Consider the following 18,536-nt stretch of genomic DNA (forward strand, 5'->3'; position numbering starts at 1 on the left):
AAAAAAATCAGGCGAAAAAGTCATTTTCATGAACATATCTGACTGAGAATGTCGCATGATTATAAAATAGCTGGCAGACATACAAGCTAAAATAGGTTTGTTCTTTAGTTTACATTGCACATTGGAGTAAACAGCAAACATTCACACATAACTAGATGTATTGAAAGATGAAAAAGCTAGCAAAAATATATACACCAAGCAAAATTTGACAGCTGACATAAAGGGTAGTTTTCTCAATTCTACCCCCATCGGCTTGCCCACCTCTAGCTTAGAGTTAAGAGTGCCTAATTTGGAGAAATACAAACTCGTGATTTAAAACATACCCCAGCAGATGGTGTTGTTTTTAATAATAAATATCCATTATTATACCAAAAGAACCCTATTTAGCAACCTTAGAATAACGAAAAATTGGGGGAAAACTACTGCAAGTAACAAAAGGAACATGTGACAACAGGAGTAACCCATTGAACATTTGTTTCATCAGTATGTTACACCTTGTGCATCGCAGGAGGTACTTTATTTCACTGCGCTACTTAGGCTCTGAGCTGTGCTACACAGACTCTGAAGTCTATAAATGATATTTTAAAGTGCAGGACTCTCACTCTCCCTCTCCCCTCAGAGCTTGGCCCCTGGTGCGATGCTAGAGCCCCTGGATAAAAACAGAATGCCCTGCCATAGGCCGGGGCAGGAGAAAGCCTAACAGATGCTGAGACTGGCCCATTGTCATTCTATATGTGGTAATCAGCTGCAGACATCATGACAATGGGCAGGTTGATCGCCAGTGCCCTGACCCTGCTCCAAATGGAACACACACCATAGATAGGTCCCATGTGCCACTGGAATCAAGCTATATCCAACTAATGAGCCCAAATAATGACAAAACCAGTCTTGAGTTGATTGTGTTCTGGGTCAGGGAGGACCTGGCCTGGCAGTTCAGGCTGGACTATTTTCATTGGTGCAGAGTCAAAATTATTTTGCATATGCCTGGGTCCAAACTGAGGTGGCACAGTGTGCAAAATAACAATGGACTGGTATAAGCCCAAAGTAACGACTAGTGGTTGTGATTAATTCAAGTGTTCCATTCATCACTTTCTGTATACTTCACTGCCAGCTTTTCAGCATCACCACTGATGAAGGAAATATGTTCCATTTAGAGTCACTGTATGTACATTGATTTGATGTGGATATCATGGAAATCAGAGGCGCAAACCCAACTGCGCGTAAAGAGCTTCTGCTTTCTTCCATCATCCTCTCTCCCTCCCACCATCGGAGACCACGGACTTGGCTGGCTTAACTGGTGCTGCTAACTTGACCGTCAGCACACAAAAAGTACTCTCCTCATCCACAGAACACATTTTTAGCCTTGATTAGTCACCCTTAATGCTTTTTGAGGGCTGGCATTAGCCAAGACCTTTTGAGTTTATTAAAATTATATGTGTAATGCACTTACACAGGCTTTCAAGTCAGCCCCGTTGATCTATTGGTCAGATATTGTCATTCAGATTTTTCTTCCACCCACTACAGCATACAGAATGGGGGTCAGTAGGTTAGCCTAATTCAGAAATTTGCTAACTTCACTATGAGTGCCATCACTCTGACCATTCACAAGGACCACACCCAAAGTGCAAGAGACTACCATGTCCGTGTGCTTTTTGAAACCAAAATAAAATATTTTTTGTTTTTTGACAATGTTTGTATTTTTTAGACTGACGAGGGCCCAGCAGCTTCTAAATAAAACAAGCATTAACAAAGCCAAACGGCTGACGACCAAGGCCAGATCTTTTGGCTTTACCAATGCTTGTTCTTGCTGCTGCCCCCGCTCTCTAATCATTTCAATTCCATACCAGAGAGCAGTGAATGGGTGTTGGAAAATGTCCAAGGGATGTCATCAGAAATGAATACTGACTATCACAAATCACTCAATCCACAAATTAACATCAGGGATACCCAACAGCCCTCCTCAACACAAAAGACGCCAAACAAGTGCATTAAGAACAGAAACAGTACTACGCCAGAAGTATTTTGCCTTCCACTGAAAAAGTCTATAAACATTGACCAGTGTATTGAATTAGAACTTCCATTTTGTGGTGTGCTTTATATTCATAATGCTGTTATGCCATTCATAATGTGCAGCATTATTGTAATGTAAATTGAAGAAAATAAATTTTGCTATTAGGTAAAAAAAGGGCATAACTTAACTATCCTTCGTGTAATGTAAGTGTCAAAATTGCTGTGCTGCATTGTGTGAAGGAAAAAAAAAATCACATTACCAGAAGAGGTCAAGTGTGATTGTATTGTTGGTTTATATACATAAAAAATGTTTTGTCCTGTGATTAGCCTTACGCTAGGGAGCAGATGAGCATCTCTCATGTTAAATGTGTGATTCTGCAACAAACACACACGTTATACTAGGTATATCATGCAGTATCTCTCTTCCACCCCTTTTTTGTGCCTAGTTTCACTTGAGTTCTCAAAGTCAGGTCAGGCCATTTTAGTTGATGCAACGTCGTGTCATATTTAAGGAGAGTTTGCACTGATCCACCATGGAAAAACACTCCTCTTTGCATAAAATACCTGGAGGTTGGCACTTTGCAGTGCAAACCAATTGTATGCTGTATGAGGGTTGTAGGCAATCTGTCTTTTTTGTGTGTTCACCCCATATTTTTCACCTTTTGCTGGACCCTATATTTTTGGTCGCTTTAGGTGACTTGCTGTGCTGCATAGTTATTTGATAAATAAGGCCCTAAATGTTAACATGTCCTTACAGTAAATAAGATGCAAATGCTACTTTTCACTGAGGCAGGCCTAGCTGTCCTACGTAGCAAACCAGAGTACAGATTTTAAAATCCTAATACTGTATCTCATAAATAGGACAAACAAGAAAAATAATTAAACAACTATTTTGAATAGTTTTTACAAATTCAATTCAATTATGAAGTTAGATTTTTAGTAAACACTGAGGAAAATTCACTTTGAGAAACTTACCTTTTCCCTGCCTGATGTTCCTGGAGGCTAATTTGCATTTTCTTTCCCACTTCTGCCAGCCAGTAATTAGCATTTCAGTAGGTGTGAAAAGGGTGAGAAGTGGTTCCCAGAAGCAAATAGTAGGTTGACTGGAACAGGCAGATATGACTCCACTGAATCTGACAGACTATGCAGGCTGAGAAGGGACTGTGAACATCTGTTTTGACATTATAGTGTCAAATCCTGTTTGAATGTCAAATCCTGCTTGACAGGACTGATGGGTTTACCTATAACATCAGGAGTACACTGAAAGGAAGAGATACATGATGCCAAAACAATTCTTGTGTATCCACCGTCTGTCTGCTGGAAAACCCCTTTTTGTTCCAGAAGGCACCAGTCTTTGGGTTTATTGAGGATAAAGTGGCTGTTTCAAGCCGTATTATTTTGTTAAATGTGGATGGACTCTGGGATTACCATAGTACACTCCCCCCACACACTCTTAGCCCTCAAAGCCCAAGTTTAGTGTGGCCGAAGACTTTGCCATCTTGAAAATGCCTAAATGGGCAGGATTGACCCCCAGATCTTTAATCACAATGGTTAGGGCATACCCAGGAGTCATTCCCACCAACTAGCTCATGCCTGGCTTTAATGTGGCATCTCCATGCAATGACATTAGAACCCTTCTGGACCGGATCAGTAAGAGGCCTGAAGCTCTGACTGCAGCCTGAGAAAAGCCTTGAAAGCACTGGACCGGATCTCTCTTTTAACCAAGGACAAAGAAGTGGACTCCAAGGGTCATAAGGCTGACCACATGTTACAACTACAGGGACACAGCAAGCAACACTTCTCTTGCAGCAGCTGCCCAGCTGAACATTGGCAACTTCAGCTGGACTGAGCCTTGCTGCTTGGCTTCTGCTGACACCCTTTGGGTCTCTAATTGCCTTCCTGGAGGTCCTTGGGGCTTTAGAAGTGTACTCCTATGGGGGGTTGGGTCTTAAAAGACTAAGGGCTTGATTCATATCTTGGCAACAAGGATACTCCACTGCAGCGGCAACTGAGTTTCCTTACCGTCAATATAATGGTCCATCCCCCAGAAGCAGGTAAAACATTAGTGTAACCAAGGAGGTGACTACTCAATTCTCTGCCATGGTGACAACCCTCCGATGGCCCGACGGAGTAAGAGCCGTCGGAGGCTGGCCTCTATGTCTGCCCATAGAGTTTAGATGGGGAGATATACAGGTAGTTTTAACTGCCTCTCAATGCCAGGAAAACGGGACAGTGAAAACTGATCAATGCTCCCCTCACCACCGCAGAGAACGTCAATGGCGAGGGGAGCATTTTTTTTATTTTCAAATAGAAAATCACATTTTAGGATTTTCTTTTTAAAATAAAAATAAGTCAAACGGACAGCTCTATCATGTTGATGGAGCTATACGTCAAACTTAAAAAAGCAATGACAGGAACCACAGTGAAAAGGTGCCTGCAAATGCTTTGGAAATGACCACCAGCTTGGCGCCCTTTTTTTAAATTTGACAGGCGGAGTATCCTTGGCCAGGCAGATGTTAAACCCTCTACCAGGCTGATGGAGAACACTGTGCCCTTAGCCAGGTGGTAAAATCTTTAACCAGGATGAGCCTGGTTGATGTAGCAGACTTTGAAGGTTTACCATGACTAGGTCTGTGATTATTCCTTGAGGTTTGTAGTCACCCTCCCCAAATAATAATCCAATTCGTTTCTAAAAACGTTTAGCTCAGGAAAGCAGAATGCTGCTGCTGTTTGTACCCTGAAATACTGCATTGCACTGAACATGCACCTGCACAAACCTTTAGTAAATCTGGGGCTAAATGTTTTATGGAATATTCTGCATAATGCAGATAGCACACCTCTGGATGTAAGGGTGTATATGGGCCAGTACTGAGGCCACTGCAGACAGTTTTGGATAACCTACAGTGATTTTGAATTCCATAAGGGGTGCCTAAACCTATTATATTTCTACAAAAGGCTATCACTGATTTAACCGAACTTTTGTCATTTACAGTGGAGGTTTCGATGCAACTTAAGGCTACCACAGATGTCAACTGTAACACCTAAGTAAACGTATTGAAATGCATCACTAAAAGTGCTTTCATAATGTTATATGTTCTGTAGTCAGTCATAATTAATGGTATTGTTTAAGAGTATTGTGTTTTCTTTAAAAGCAACTTTACCTAAGTAGTTCAATACCTTGCAATATTTTAAGTATCGTAGTGAATACCAATTTCACCCTTAAAACTTTGTACTACATGTTTAACACTAACTAAGTTGGGTTATGCTGCCCAATAATATACGGTATTTTCCAGTATGAATTTGTATCCTTTCCATGTTTGCTTTATAAAATGCATGCATTATTGTTTTTCCTGAATAAATGTGGCTTCACTTCATACGTTTGTTGCCACCTGTAAATGTGTTGTTGCATAGATACTGTTAAAATATGTAATTCCTTCTGTGGATGTACATTCACAGGCCTACATGAACATTATTTGGTGCAGTTGTACATCCATAGGTTAATTTTACTTTGTCTGAATGTACATTAACTCATTCATTAAAGTTCAGGTACATTTAATTAGGCTTAGTTCTGTATGTGACAGGCAGTTAATGAAGTGGACTTCTTACCATACAAGCTTCTTAATGAAATGCCTATTTCATGATGACTAGGCAGCAAATAAAGTTACAGATCTTGCCATTACAATGTGTAGTGAATCTGCCGTTACTACATGGTCATTACAAATTTTTGCCTTTTTCCGGACCCTATATTTGCTAGACTTGGAACTTTGTGCATTTGACCCTTGCTAAACAGGAGTAAAGTACCTATGCTCCCCCATTAAACATGTCAAAAATGGCGTGACTCTAGTTTGAATATTTGGCGTTCCTAGGGTACAGGAATACACCCAAGACATTGAATATTAAATGTCACTTGTGGACTGCACCACTGGTTGTGCCATCCACTACAGTGACAGAAAAACAGCTTCAATCTTATCTTTTGTAGCTGACTGCAGCACCCTAAACCCTGCTGTACAGACCTCTCAAAATAACCCTTTTTAACAGGCAAGAAAACCTGCTTTTTAATATTAATATGTCACCCCTAAGTACACCTTATTGCCCACAAAGTAGGGTGACTGATAGTCCTAAGATGAACATGTGTGAAATTAATATAGGAGTAATTATGCCTCAAAAGCTATGTTCATTGGAAAGGGCTGTAGATGGATCCTAGAAAATGTCAAAGTACTGATCATAAACTTTAATTTGCAACTTCTGACAGGAAACCGCTGTAAAAGTTATTCAAAGTATTTAGTTAAAATCCAATTTAATGTTGAAGTCATACTCTAATAAATATTTAGGAGAAGTACATTTTAGAAAGGTACCTTTTACCTGCCTGAAACTCTAGTAGGGGCATTAGAATTAGCCTAATGGCAGCTACTAGGCAAGTGCTTGACACTGATGATGTGTGCAAATTGCTTCCAGAGCAGAACAGTGCCCTGGGTGTGGGAGTTTTTCTTTCCTTTCCCTTACATGGAGGCCAATTAGGGTGAAAAAAGGAACTTCATTATCTTGTAAAGGGACCTGCCCTTTCACAAGTGAGACCTGAAGAAGGCAATACTTTTTCCTACCAGCCGGGCTGCCATCAACACAGTAGAAGGGGGGCTATCCCCAAAATGATTTAAAGTGACCTCAGAGAAAGGGACTGCTCATTTCCCTGGCCACACTGGTGCTGCACAATGGAGGAAGGGTTTATCCATTTTGGATTTCAGGAGTGAGGGGCACTATAGGATTATTTGCAATAGGGCAAATATGAACTGCTGAAAATGTTGGTAGGGTTGGTCCTGGGAACTTTTATCTGACCGACCAGACACCTACAATCCATCAGCCTTTCCCTTGCAGACATCCCCTGGATACATCAAAGCAGCATCAGAGGACGCTCCTTTCACCTAGCAGCCAAAGCTTGGCACGACCTGCCCATGCACCCCAGGACCACCTCTTTGCTCAAGCATTTCGGGAAAGGACTCAAGACCTGTCTGTTCGAATGAGCATATGACCACCAAGCAATTAACCACTCTATCGCCTTGAGACTCTCAGGGGTGATTTGCCATGCTTTATAAATCTTTGATTGATTGATCCCATTGGTTAGGGAGGACCCTGGAGTCACCCCCCAGCCACTAGCTAGTGCCAACCATAAATGTGTCACCAACAAGCCCTATTCTTTAAAACAATTTCTGGACCCGCAAAGGAACAGAAGAGGACTGGGCCTTGCATGGTATAACTTTAGGGAACTCCTGAAGGACTGGGCCTGCTCCCTCTTGTATCCAACACAAGTGGACACTAAGGGTCAGTTTGCTGACCTCCTGTGTGATTACAGAGATACAACAAGCTGCAAGAGGTTTTTTTCCTGAAGTGACCATTTCTGACTGGACCTTGCTGGTGGCCTTTACTAGAGTGAGTCCTGGCTCCTTCGTGCTGCTATTGAGGTCCTGGTAGTGTTAGAAATGACCCAGAGGAGCTCTTCCAGAAACCTCAGAAATTTGGAACTTTGACATTTCTTGGACTTCTAAAACCTGTAGATCCACCAGGGGGACCTTGTGGCAACTTTGTACGATTTCAGTGGACCTTCCTCGGATACATCTTCAGGTTTGCCCCACTGGAAGGATTTTGAGCTCCATATAAAAATACTGTCAGAGTGTTAAATGTTTGACCGGGTTGAACCTGCTTGGGGTATCTGACCTGTGTGGTCAGCCTGAAATCGCACTTTATCATGGTTTACTGCTTCCATAGACTATCATTGGCACTTAGTGGTTTTTGGCACTATTTTTACTTAAAACATTAACAGTTCGTATCTGCAATTCCCCATATTGGATTTTTGTCAGTTTGATGCCATTTTGTTTATTAAATATTACTCTGTTTTTCTCATTCGGTTTGAGATTTTTATCTGGTGTTTTGACTTTATTACTGTTTTGGTATTGCATAAATACTTTACACATTACCTTAAGTTAAGCCTGTCTGCTCTGTGCCATGACTTTCAGGGACTCCAGCTTAGGTTAATTTAGTGACTTTGAGGTTCTCCTGACTAGTTAGTGTAATTTCTTAAGTTGGGAGACTGCAAAGCCTAAATAATAATCAACTTTCGTACAAGATGGCTTTGTGGAGTACTGCACCCTTCATGTATTTTCGGATAATGACAGAACATGACCTCCTGTCTCAACACATACACACACTCAGGAGCGGCTTGCGGGTTGTGGAAGGGGTGGGTGATGCGTGGGGGAGGGGAAGAGATGGGGGTGTGGGTGGGAGGTGGGGTGATAAACTTTAAAAATATTTTTTAAAGAAACAAAAAAAAAAACACTTAGCTTGTCCGTGCCGCGCTCCTCTTCCCTGCTGGCTGGCTGAACGCAGGCACAGGCTCCTAACCTTCTCTGCAGCCCAGCAACTGTGTTGCTGTGCCGCAGAGAGCACACTGCGCATGTATGTTTGACCGGCCCGAGCCTTTCGGGCAAACATGCATGCTCTCTGAGGGGAAGTGCTGACAACACCCTCTTAGTGCAAGTCACAGCCTGTGGCCCCACCCCTTTGAAAGAAAAGGATAATAAACAAAGTTTATTATCCATTTCTTTTGAAGGTTTTGCAGCTGCCGCTGCTGGCGGGGGAGGAGGCGAAGCTCCTCCACCCTTAAGGAGGAGCCACCCCTGCCCACACTACAGGTAAGACTTGAATACGTTTAACATGTGTTTCTCCAACGGCTAATGCTGGGTATATTATTTTTAATGTACACTTGGGTTACACAGATTCTAGGACCTTGGCCAGCACTACTGAGTCACAGTGTTGACTGCTCCTAGCAGGACTTGCCTGCTTCTCCAGCAGCACCTTTACCTTCTGTAGTTTGTATTTTGTTGTTGGGTGCTTCTCTTCAGAGGCATGAGGAAAAGGCAGTTTTTTCCTTGACTGCACCCAGACTGTTGTGCCTTGGGGTTCTGGCATTGCTGCTGGTGATGGGGACTCGTGGACCCTTTGTGCCATATATCAGTGGTCCCAATATCTTCTCCCACTGAATGCAAGATGTGTTGTGGTGCCGTGCATATGTAGCATCTACACATGTGCCATTTGTGTTTAAACCTGCAGTGGGGCAACTACTTACAGGGTACCTACTATGGAATCACTGGGCTGCCTCATAGCAGGCTTTTGTACCATCTTTTGTGGGGTCTGAGTTCTAACCTGATTGTTTACAGGTTAGTTTAATGTCCATTTTCAGATTTTTCCTGTTTTGGGGGGAGGGCAGACTCCAGATTTCTGGGTTTTTGTGGAATTCACGGGGGGAGATTGGCCTTTGGTGTCTACTTACTGCTGGTTTCATTGAGTTAACTTGCTTTTGTGCACCGGATTGTCTGACGCACTGGGGAATGCAGTGACATCCCGGTCTTTTACATGTTGTAGCATCTATATCCACTCCTTGCACACAGGGACAAACTTCATCTTATCAAGCTTCCTCCAAATGTTGATAAATGAAAAATTATGCAGGCGCAAAAAATATTTTCTCACCCTAGTTTTTGAGGTCTGGGAGAGTGTGACGCAAAGAAAGAGGGAAAGAATGGGCAAAAAGAATTAAAAACCCGAGATAGAGTGTCTATAGTACATGGCTTGGAGAGAACAACCTCCGCTGTAACCCCTTTATCCAAATCGATTCGTAGTTTTGTCACAAAATATTTCAATCAGTTAATGAATCACCTGAAGATAAATATTCAAGTCAAATATCTAAAAATTAGATTGTTGCGGGCATTATGGAACAGAATTATACTTGTGAAATAAATGTGAGCACCATAGGTGAGATTCCATTATCTCCTCTATCTAGCTTGAATGGAGGCCATGGTCACTCATATGTGTCTTGTTTGCTTGAGCAGCCGTTTAATTAACACACAAAGAGTCCCAGTCTGAGGAGCCAGCATCCAGGGTTGCCACACCACTGTTCCTCCATCGATTATACACCATGAAGAGCTCTCCATGGTTCAGGGGATGCTTCTCTGTCCTTAGCAGCTGCCAGAATAAATCTGAATTCAACTTTGTCATCATTGTTACTTGATGTCCTTTTTTTGTTATTTCTCTTACCAGCCCCCCGGATTTAGAAATGTTTTAAATAGATAAAAAAACTGCTGGTGGCGCTCCCAAAATCTCAGATTTACACATTGTTTATAGAGCAGTGGCTTGCCTTTTTCTTGGCCTTGCAAACATGACCTGGTCTCCATGCAGTCCTTCTAAACTCCACTGCCTTGCAGGGGACAAGCTGATGATGTCCCAGGCACCGTGTTTGGTTCATTGGGCGGCCCCTACTATCTCCAGAGTAATTTGTGTCACTACGCCCCCTCATGCAACCCATGATCCTTCCCTCTTCTCACTGTTCTGTGTATGCGTCAGATGCAGCACGGTGGCCATTCCATTTCTTACTGCTCTGCGTTTCTCTGGATCTCACTTCCTCTGGGCCTATATACCACGTCTAGGCCATCTTATTTTAGAAAACTGATCAAAGACTTCTGCTTTCCACTTTAGGTTTGCTTTTGACATTCAGTGCCAGCAACTGGGTGCTCTACAAACTCAATCATCAAGAGTTGGAGAAGATAGAGGAAGTGAGTGAAATGGCTGTGGGTTGGAAAACAACGGGGGGGAGGACTGGAGGATGGGACAGCTTTAAAGAGGGGACATGTGGACAGGAAATGAGTTATGCATAAGGTGAGTTGAATGCTGAGTGGCTGTAGGATGATGGGCAGGGCACTGACTGACAGAAGGGTGAGGTCTGGGGAAGAGCTCAGTAGTGTAGTACAATGAGACGAAACTCCTTGCGGTGAAGGTGATCGGGAGAAAGAGGATAGAGATTCAATATTAATAATCAAATTCGCCTGAATGACTTCTTAGGTTCCCGTCCAGTCACTGCACAGACCAACATGGTATAGATGAGTAATTCAGATAGAGAACCAGGAGCAGAGAGAGACAGAAAAGATGTGAGCAACAGTAAGTGAGACAGAGGGAATTGTAGTAAAAAGGGACTATAGAAGTTGGCTGTATGTGTCATGAGATGCTATGTTGCTTATTTGATCAGTACCTTAAGCCACAGTGAGATGTCTCAAAGCACAGACAAGGTGGCAAAGAGAAAACAAGGAACAGAGCAGATGGAAGTACATGAGGCAGAGGCAATAAAGAAAACGCTTTGTAGCTGACAAGAAGACTTCTTCAAAAGATTGGTGTCTCTCCAGATAGAGCAGCAGCACTTTGTGGGTGACTGCCTTTAGGCATGGGACCAACAAGTAGGGAGTGAGTAAAGCGAGACATAACGGGGAGCAGGGAAGACCAGAAGAGGGAAGGAAGTTGTTAGGGTTTGGGTCGACAGTGACAAGACTAGGGAGTGAAAGAACATTTGAAATCACGATCCACTGAGTTAGAGATTCTAGGACAGGTCAGAACGCCACAGAGACAGGAGACTGTCAAACTGATTCACAATATCTTACATCTCCCGAGTACTTACATTTCGCTTTGAGTCAGCTGCTGAAGATGCACAGCTGTCAGGATAAGAGGTATTCGATGTTTAAGGTTGTGTGGGCGAGGGCTAGGCTAGCAGGGGAGTGGGGCGGTTCTTGAAATGGACTGAACTAATGGGAGGTAAATATTGTCTTGGAGAAACTGCTTCTTGCTGGGCATTCTGCAGCTCTCTTTCCTCATGCGATGATTACTCCAGTTTAAAGAAACCCCTTTTTCAGTTCTTCAGATTTAACCATATCGGTCCTGTTAGAACAGTATCTGCAGTATTTACTATGAGACAACAACAAAGAATTCATAATGCACCAGCAAGACAATTTCTTTACCTGTAGTTTCACAATCACATCTCACCTGCACTGAAGGTTCCACGCTGGCTGAGTGCTGCCAAAAGATATATCTTCAAGCTGCTGGGCAATAAACTGAAAAGGAACATTATTTTTACAGGTTAAGCTCAAAAGATACTCTCCAAAACGGATAATACACTTCAGTGTGACCCTACAGCTAACTGTTTTGTCTTATAAGAAGAAATTGGTCGGTGGCCCATCCTGTTCGCTCCAACTCACCAACTATGGAATTCACTCCCAGTGAAGGTATTGGTTTAATCACCTGCGTTTTAGAAAAATGCTTGCAACATGACTATTCCCATTTTGCTCTGAGTAGTTAAAAAAAAGAAAAGAAAAAAAGATTCCCTATCAGTAGGTAGTGGCAACCTAGTGTAACAGCAAGAAACTAGAAGGATCACATATCCCTACACATTATCTAAAAATTTGAATGTTCCAGAGCAACACATCCTTTATGAAGATGGACTATCAGGTTACACCTACAAATGACAATGAAGTCCTGCTTCTAATTTGCATCTCTACTGGGAACCAAAGTATGTTACTGACCTTCAGTAACGCCTTATCTGGTAGTCAGAAGTGACATCAGGGTGCATATATAAGCGCCACTCCGGCTTGCTGACATCAGTTTTTTTTTGTGACTGTTTCCATGCCAAAAACACGGAGCCATGATGAAACCAATGCAACTTTGTTGACCAGCATGCAGAAGCTAGCAGGATTTTTTTTTATTTTTTTTTGGAAGAGTCCAGTTCGCAAAGCTAGGAGGATGGGAGGGCCATTGAGGAATATGCAGTTAGTCTCTACCAGATAAGGCATTATCAAATGTACATCTGAAGGAGACTTCTAAGCGCAAATACCGCATCTTAGAATAGATACTCTTAGCAATACCTCCCCAGGGCTGCGAACTGGCTAGACCAGAAAGTCCTGGAAAATCAAATGGGCAAAATGCCCTCATGCGGACCTGGCTGTCATGGCAGCAGTGGCTGGTAAATGTGTGCAGACACCTCTCATGGCTGCCCAATACATTTCCAGGACAGGGAACCTGCATGCTAGTGCAGTAGTGATGGCCTTGGCCTAGTGGAATGGGCATGCTGGCCATTATTTCTTCACCAGTGCCTAGCAGATTTTGGTACAAAGCACAGTCCATTGGGAGATGGTGCGCTTTTGAAAAGCCTTGCTCTTCTTTGCTCCAGCAAACACAAAGAGCTGATCATCCACTCAGTGGCCTTTGGTGCTATCAGTGTTAGATGAGAACACTATTTTGGGACCTAGGCAACTGTGCCTCTCCCCTACCTTGGAAGGGTGAGGTGGATAATAGAAAGCAGATAGAGTGATACTCTGGCCAACAGAGGGGGCGACCACTTATGGGATGAAAGAGGCATGTGTCCTGAGGATCAGCCTGTCTGTGGTAAAAGGTAGTGTCTGGAGGGCTCACAGAAAGTCTGAAGCTTGCTGACCCCTCTGCAGATGTGATAGGAAGCAGAAAAGCAGTATTACGTGTGAGGTGCTGCAAAGGCCAAGAATGGAGCCCATCAAAAGGGGAACACATTAGGAAGGTAAGAACAAGATTTAGATCTCATTGGGACATGACAAATGGGACAGGAGGAAAAAGAATTTGCAAGCCTTTAAGTAAACGAATCAGTGCCTGGAAAAGGTAAGGTTGGTCCTGCAGCTGTAAGAAGGCCTGGATGGCCAACTAATTACCTTTAACAGTGCCGAAAGGAAGGCCTTGATGGGCTAGAGAAGGGACAAAGAACAAAACCTCTGATAGAGGTGCAGAAAAGGGATCCCCCCTGGCATGTTGAACACCATGCCACAGAATTCTCCCAACAGGAGCTGTGGATGGATTTGGTAGATGAATGCTTGGCTGACAAAATAACATCACATACTTCAAGAGAAAGATCCAACTGTTGTTGCGTAATCTCCATATACCAAGTTGAAGAGTGCATAAGCTCAGGTGCATCACCCTGCCCTGATGCTACATCAGGAGGTACTCTGGAAGGGGCAGCCTGATGGAAGGAACAATGCTAATGTGAGCTGGATACCGCACCCTCCATGCCCGATCTGGGGCCATTAGTATGACTTGCACCCAGTCGTTCCAAATCTTCGCATCAGTGAAATGGCATGCAGGATCCCTGAGCTCCACTCAAGAAGACTTGTGCCTCCCAGCAAGAACTGCCTTGAAAAACTGATGGCATTGTGCTTTCTCTTTAGTGGTAAACATATAAAGCCAAAGCTCGCCCCTCAAGAAACAGAGTGTGCCACCTCTGGATGTGAATGCTATCAGTGGTTCGCAAACACAGCCTGCTGAGTTCATCCTGGCGTCAAAGAGCCCGCGAGGCGCTGAACTACCAGGAACATGTCCTGCCGCTGTAGCCAGGTTCCAGAGCCGCCTGGCACAGGGTCCACAACCCCACCAATTTGTTTGTTGCAATACCACATGGCAGTGGTATTGTCCCTGAACACCTGAACCAGCCTCTCTTTGATGGATGGTAGGAGGGCTTTCATTTTTTTACTCCAACAAATGGATGTAGAGCCGAGACTCTACGGGAGATCAGAGTCCTCTCATCTCCATCATTCCCAGCTGGCTAACCCAATCCAACCCAGGAGTGAGGCATCCGTCATCACTGTGAGTTCTAGGTTGGTAAGTTAGATGGGCCTACAGCTGACCAAATTGGGGTTATTTAGCCATCACTGCAGGTCTTTTGCAGTTCCTTCCTATATTTGGACCAATATTGGAAAGATTCCCTTGCTACTGCGTCCACTGGGAATTCAGGTCCCACTGTAAAGCCCTCATATGTCAGTGGGCATGATTTACTAGCAGGATGCACGAGGTCTTGAGGCCCAGCATGCTCAGTCACTCTCACCGAAATCCAGGATAAGAGGATAAACATTGGTATCATAGTCTGATTATCCTGGACCCATAGCTCCGGAGGATAGGCCCGAAACTGCAGTGTGTCCAGAATGGCTCCAATAAAAGGGAAAGACCGAGTTGGAGTCAGGTGCAACTTCAGCATATTGATAGAAAACCCCATCAAATGCAGGCGATCTGATGTAGTATGGTGGTGGGAGTCGACCTGGGACGAGCTTACGTTCTACAGCCAGTCATCAAGTTAGGGGAAGGCTGGAACACTCAAGCAGCACTGGTGAGACCAAAAGGGAGGACAGCAAAAGGATAATGCCCTTGGCCCGCTGTGAAGCACAGGTAATGTTTGTGGCCAGGCAGGACAGGGATTATGGCAGTAGGCGTCCTGCAAATCCAAAGCTACTATCCAAACTCCAGGCTTGAAGGCTGACAGTTCTTGTGCCAACGTGCATTTTTTAACTCTTTCCACATCAAGTAATTGAGGGGGCGCAAACCTAAAATAGGGCAGAGGCCTCCATCCCTTTGCGGTACCTGAAATTAGCAAAATAGAAACCATGCCCTCTCTATGGCATTGCCACCGTCTCAATGCCCCCCTTGGTCAAGATGGCCTGCACTTCTTGGCGGAGTAAAGCAAGATGCTCCTTGGACAGCCATTCTTGAGAAGGTGGTAAAGGTTGGGGGTGTCCACAAATGGTACAGCATACCTTTTCTGCACTATCTGGAGCACTGGATCATTGGGACAGGTGATGTTTGATCCAACCTCCCACAAGGTGCGCGCCTCAGGAGGGTGGCAAACTAAAGAAACCTGGAGGCTGCGCTGGCCAGGGGAACGGGCAGCATGCTGGGTATGGTTTCTCTGTCTTCTTTGTGCCAGCTGTTGTACCAGGCAGGGCTGGTACTGAGGATGCCCAAAATTGCCTCTTCCTCAACCGCTGTAGGGATGAAAAGACAGTTGTTGCAGCCAAAAAGAAAGGAAGAGGCCCAAAGATAGAGAGGTGACTGCTCTCGCTAAAGAGTTTCAGTGCTGCGTCTGGCTTCTCACAGAGCAAGTGAATGTCTCTCAGGGATGATTGAACATCCCCTGAGGGAACAGTGCACTGTAACCAAGTGTAACCACTTTAAAGGTCATGGCCCTACCAAGGGAGTTTGTGGTGTTTTGTCCGGACCGTATGGCAAATTTAGCTGCATCCCTGCTGTCCAGTAAAGCCTAGCTGAAGATAGCATGGTCCTACTAAGGCAGCATGGGGGGCAATTACACAACCAAATCCTACAACACATGAGAAGAGCAGCCCAAGAGGCCTGTGGAGTTCACCGGCCACAATGAAAAGCTAGTGGAATTAAATATATGTTTCCCTAAGGTATCCAGCCTCTTGGTTTCTCTATCTGGTGGTGGGCTAGGGAACATGCTTGGGTTGTATTTAGCCAGGGATGCTCTCAGGGGCTGAGAAAGGAAGGCTGCGTTCCCCTGGATCAGGATGATTCTATCAGGCAAACATGATCATGCAGTGCAGGGGAGCAAGTACAACATTTACACTACAAACCAAGCCTGGCGTCCACAGTGTAGCGTGCTACTTATCCACAAAGCGCTGCAGCGCCTCATCAGGGATAGTGCTATATAAACCTACAGTACAATATGCCTATCTCTAAGCACGTGTCTGAGCGCGCTTTTCCACTTGCGCTCCTGTCTTTGCGCCTTCTTGCGTTTGTTTGCACCCGTGTGTTTGTGCACACACCTACTTGTGTGGTGGGCCACTTGCCACTGAGTGCATGCGTCTCCGCGTGTGTTTGTGCACCGCTGTCTTCGTGAAAGACTGTTTCGGAGCGATTGTCTAATTGGAAACTGGTATAGCGGATTTGCTTGCAACTAGTAAAAATTGGGCCAATATTTTCATTTTTTGTTGTTGTCAGGACTGCAAACATGGGATTTACAATACTTTGCGAAAATTGGCCAAACGTCTGTTACTCTGGAAACCGATAGTGCTTGGTAATGGTGTCCGTGTAAATTGGCAGTATTCACTCTAGTGAGTCTGGCAGACTGAGCGAAAATGTTCTCACATTGGGATGAGATTTGGCAGGGCTGGCATGTGACATAATGGCTTTGTGCTGGCTACCTCTATCCTACTTTATTAGAATGAAAGGCATACTGTGTCAGCAACTGATGTGTTCTGGTTTGCTGCCCGTGTGCAACAAATCGATGATGATAGTAGTACGACTAAGTACGGATATGAACCGTGTGCACAGTTTGAAACGTGGACCATCGTTTGTTGATGTGTGAGATTGTCGCTTACTGGAAAGATTTGTTCCAGGGAGTATTATCATTCCTCTGTGAGTAACTGGAAGTTTGGCATCCACAGAGCGGTGTGGGTTTCTGGCAGATGCACTTGTGGCCGCTGCTGCTATGTAAGGAGCCAGCTGTTGGTAGCTGGAAATGGTGTATTGTATTGTCAATGTATGTTTGCAGCACATATACCCCGTGTCACTGCAAGGTGTCGCAGCACATTATCCAGCAGTTTGCACGCTACATTGTGGGGAGTGCTCGCTGGAACAGTGTTTGTTTGCTGTGGGCTTATGCGGGATGTGTTTTGGTGTCGTGCATGACTTACCAGAGTGGTGCTCTTACAAACTCTTGGGTCGCAGCACTTAGCAGGGTTAGGGATTAGAGAAAGTGGGCTCAGTTACATTAGTTGGCGGCTGTAAGTTACTCTACAGGCCGAATTCTCTTAACAGTGATTACTAAAAACTACCAAACCACCTCAGGTGCTGGGTACAGCAACAAAGGCGGTCTCTTTCAATATATTGTTGGCACAGGAAGGAAATGCTCCTGGATAGTATGAGCTGCACTTATCCCTCAAACTGTTCTCAGATAATTTTTGTACATTAGCTTGTCCAGTTTGAAACTGGTGAGGGGCGACAGCGGGACTTGCAGAGGTGGATTGTATTAATGCCCTCCAAGATGGCAGCTGTACGTGAAGGTCCCCTTCAGGCATTGGTGCCAGTCCTTTTCAGTATTGACTTGGCTGGCTTAAGTGGCTTGTTGGTGGTTGCTTGCCATTGAATACCTGTCACATGGGTCGTGATTGCCCTACAGGTCCACGTAACAGCCCATCAGGATAGAGGCGACCAGTTTATAAGGAGACATTCTTTATGCATATTGTGTTGGTCATATCATTGATAGGAAGTTGTCGTGCAAATAGTTCTGCAGAGGTCTCATAAATTACCTGCAATCTCATGCAATATGTCCTGAGTGAATTATTAAATGTTTCATGTGGGTTATTCAGATGTTTGCACATGCGGTCGTGACGTGACCCCACAGGCAAAAAATACAAAAGGTTATGGGGATCACTTGAAATGAGGAGCTCAACCCAAGGGAGATTATCCAGGGGCTCCTAGACCTCAGTGGGTATGTGAACGGAGTGTGAGTGCTGTGGAGTGGTGGGGGAAGGGAAGGGGATTTCCTTTACGTACTAGGTGGTCTCACACACTACATAGTGTCATGCTTCATCATTTGACCATCTAGCCCCACCCAGGTACGACAATGCCACCTGGGCGGACTCAACCTCACCGTTAAAGGAACGGGAGGGAGTGCGTAAATTAGTGTTATCTGGAATAAGCTAAGCTAGGGAAAAATATAAAAACACCTAGGCAGTTACCGGTGTGCAAACTACACTTTTAATAATGGTATCTGCTGGTGTATTAAAAGCAAGGATGGGACACCAGGGTGAGGACAAGGACTCACTGGGTCACCTATCTTAAAAAATGGCCGACGTGTTTCTGCCCTCTACAATGAGCCAAGGAAGGTCTGGGGGCATTCTTCAGGGCCT

The 18,536-nt window shown here is 44.4% G+C and overlaps 1 long non-coding RNA gene across 1 annotated transcript in view; it reads right to left on the minus strand.

The window, feature by feature from the left end:
- LOC138258586 (uncharacterized) overlaps positions 1-18,536 on the minus strand; it is a 116,280-nt gene that overhangs the window by 69,364 nt on the left and 28,380 nt on the right. Inside the window, exon 2 of the long non-coding RNA XR_011198435.1 lies at positions 11,863-11,930. This is a non-coding gene — a long non-coding RNA (uncharacterized lncRNA). The remainder of the gene's footprint in view (positions 1-11,862; positions 11,931-18,536) is intronic.

The sequence above is a fragment of the Pleurodeles waltl genome, chromosome 9, assembly GCF_031143425.1.
Source record: "Pleurodeles waltl isolate 20211129_DDA chromosome 9, aPleWal1.hap1.20221129, whole genome shotgun sequence".
Classification (NCBI taxonomy): domain Eukaryota; kingdom Metazoa; phylum Chordata; class Amphibia; order Caudata; family Salamandridae; genus Pleurodeles; species Pleurodeles waltl.